Raw genomic sequence first — 3,424 nt, forward strand, 5'->3', positions numbered from 1 at the left:
CTTCCGCATAGCAACCGTCTCCTCGTTCATGATAGCATATCTTGCCATCTTAGCCGCTAACTCCGCATCCAGTGCTGCACTTTTGGCTTGTGCAGCTGCGGTGGCTAATTCTACTTCCATTCTTCTTTCTCCCAACTCTCGAATCTCTTGTTTGAGTCGACACAGTTTCATCCTTAGACTCTCCTCAGTCGTTTTCACTTCGACATTCTTACCCTTTTCCATCTTAGCAGCAATTTCACCTTTCATGAGATGATAGAGTAACATTTTAGGATTTGGCAGTAGGATTTTATTTCTGGCTGAGAAACTCAAGACTCGTGGAATTTTGGTCAGACATTTTGGTAGTGACCTGTATTTGGCATTTCCAAAAAAATTTGACAAGGAGTGGGCTAAAAATGTCCTCATTCAAAGCAACGTATCACATAATCATTTAAAGCACACAAGTAAACAGACAAACATCGCGTCCTAAACATACATGTGACCCTTTTGTGCCAAGGGTAGGCCTAGCGTATTTTAAAGATGTATGTGTAGAATTGAACCATTTTGTTACCCTAAAGCAAATTTCGCATATAAAATGATGTTCAAGAAGCAAAAATAAGCAGGGGAAGTAGGGAATAAACAAAAAAACACAAAGAAAAGGCCCGTGCAGGGGTCATTTGAAAAGGAGTACCAAAATACAAGAAAGGCAAGCCCACGCAGGGGCGAATGACAATAAGTGCATATAGAAAAACCCACGCAGGGGCGAAATCCGCTAAGACGCTCCTGATGGCCCCGCCTCTGATCTGCTCCTCTTGTTCTGTGCCATGAGATGTTGAAGCCTATACGGCAGCCTTTCTCTTCTCAGTCCTCGAGACACATTCCGCTTTTCTTATCTCCAATCCATAAGTTAAGCTCTCCCAAATCGCTTCTCAAGCTTTCTAATTCTTGAGTTACGCTCTCGAGGGCGTACTTATCCTCCTCTTGCTTTCGGAGAAATTCCTCGTGCATTTCCTGGGCTTCTCTCCTTACCTCTCTTAGTTCTATCAAAGCTTTGGACTCTTTGTCCTCTACACTGCGATAAATGTTCAGAACTGAGAAGGAGATACCCTGTATATTACGCTCCAACCAAGCTTTGTAAGTTTCATCGTACCCCGCATTAAATCGATCTATGGCAATGGTGTCCTTGTTCATTCGCACTGCTCTTTTCCATTCTCTCAGCATCTCTGAAGCCTCAGGCACTCTGTCATCCCCGATGTCGAACACATAGGTATGGTAGTATGCTTCTGGGGTATAGTTTGTCTTCTTCCGAACTGCCTCAGGACCCGGATGGGCGCATATGGGCGGATACCTCGAATACCTGGTAGAGGAAGAACAAGTTTTCTGTCGCCCCGTACTATGGCATCTTTCAAGATGAAGCGGTCGAACATCCACTGGATATTTTCTTCTCTCAACTCAGAAAAAATTTGAGCCCATCTTTCCCTGGTTCTTTTTTTTTCTAAGTCTGCCCAGAACAACATGTCATTCAAACTCTTAAGAGAATTATGCTCATCGAGGGTATGGATTTTTTGAGTTCCGTGACTCTTCACCAAGTGACTCATTATCCACCATTAAAGAAGAAGGTTGCAACCCTGAAAGTAACGATGCCCTTCCTGCATTTCCCAAAGCACGGTACATGTCAGAAAGGATGACAGGTGCGATAGGATAATACTTTACTTTCCCTTGGTTCATATGTCTGTGGAATAGAGTGTGTGCAAGCATTATCACCTGGGTGTTGATACTGACGCTCGGGCCGTGTGGGAAAACCATGGTGCCCAATAGTGCGACGGTGAATGCCAAAGGTCTAATCCCGTCCCATTCTCTGTAAGTGACCCTGAACTCTTGGTTGTAATTCGCATAAAAGCATGCATTCCCAAATCTAACATAGAGATCCATAAAAGAAATGCTAAAACCTTCGGCCCAGAAGGCGTAATCCTTTCTTAATCCGAGCCAATTTGTAATATCCTCGAGGGTAGGCTTGTTAGGGATTAAGATGTTTTCCTGTTTTCTCACTCTTCTTTCAAGCCCTGTATCAACTGTGTCTATTCCGTCTCGAATTTCCTCAATTATAGGGGTGATTTCCATGGTTCCAAATCGGAACACCATTTTCTCATTGTCCCAATAACCTGTGAGGACTTCGATCAGTTCGGGCCACCCAACCATGTTGATGAGTTCTGTTAGGGCTCCTATATATTTGTTGAGGGCCTTTTTGTGAACCACATTGAGGTCGTTGTACCACAACTTGAGCAGAACTGGGGCTTCACTATCATGTCGAATTTAGGGAATCGATCCATACCTACAAAACAAGCACGATTAAGATTCCCTCCCCCAAATAGGCAACAATTAGGTTTCCACACATACATCTTTCAAATGTCAAATAATATGGTATGTCGTTAGGTCGTGGACCTTGGACATGATTTTTGGCGGTTTTACTAATGGACTTAATACGCCTTGGGTATTAAGCCGTCTTAGGCTAATGCTTAGATTTGGATTTGGTTTCGCTCTACTCTAGGTTGACTAGAATTGGTTTAGAAATGACGGTTACCCGAGTCGGACAAACAACGGGGTGAAGTCTAATAAACGACGTTGGATGACCACAAGCCAACTATTCGTTTATCACTTCCAAAAAATTTCAACTTGTGATTTTTCTGAAGGACGGCCATGATAAGCCACGTAACCGCCTTTTTCCTAATGCATTCTATTTGCCGTTTGGCGGAATTGGGTGCCATGAATGTCATAGTTCAATATATAAGATAAATAAAACAAGTAGATAGTTTAAAACACGTAGCCAAATAACTTAATCTTAAGGTTAGAACCATTCAAATCCCCAGCGGAAGTCGCCATTCTGTTTTATTTAAAATATATTTTGGACTGGTTTTAAGAGTCACCACTTAATTTGTAAGGAAAAATTAAGAAAACTATTCAGTTTTCAAATAGATCAAAACAGTAAATCTATTGAAAATATTTGAAGGGTTCGGGGTTCATATTAGCATTTCGGGAAGGGTTTGAAAGCACTCAAAATGCCCGCTAACACGCGGTTATCCGGTAATTAACTATTTGGCTAATTGATTTTAAAATAAAGCATGACATACTTAAATTAATTAAGAAGTAAACAGTTTAATACTTTAAAAGATCTTAAAGGAGAAAGTGGATATTTATTTAAGTATAACATTTTGCAAATTTTCTTGAAAATTTGTCTAGTAGAAAAATGTTTGCTTAATTTTAAATAGCTAATTCAAAATGGTTATCTTTTGGGGAGTTGAATTTTTAGAATCTTAAGATTAATTTTAGCAAATAAAACATATAATAGCAATTGAATAGATAAGGAAAGGAAGTTTGGGCCCGAGTCTGGATCTGTTTGCCTGGGCCAGTACTTGGACCCATTTTCGTTTTGGGCATTTGGCCCATTTGA

Source organism: Solanum tuberosum, unplaced genomic scaffold, assembly GCF_000226075.1.
Source record: "Solanum tuberosum cultivar DM 1-3 516 R44 unplaced genomic scaffold, SolTub_3.0 scf00416, whole genome shotgun sequence".
Lineage (NCBI taxonomy): Eukaryota > Viridiplantae > Streptophyta > Magnoliopsida > Solanales > Solanaceae > Solanum > Solanum tuberosum.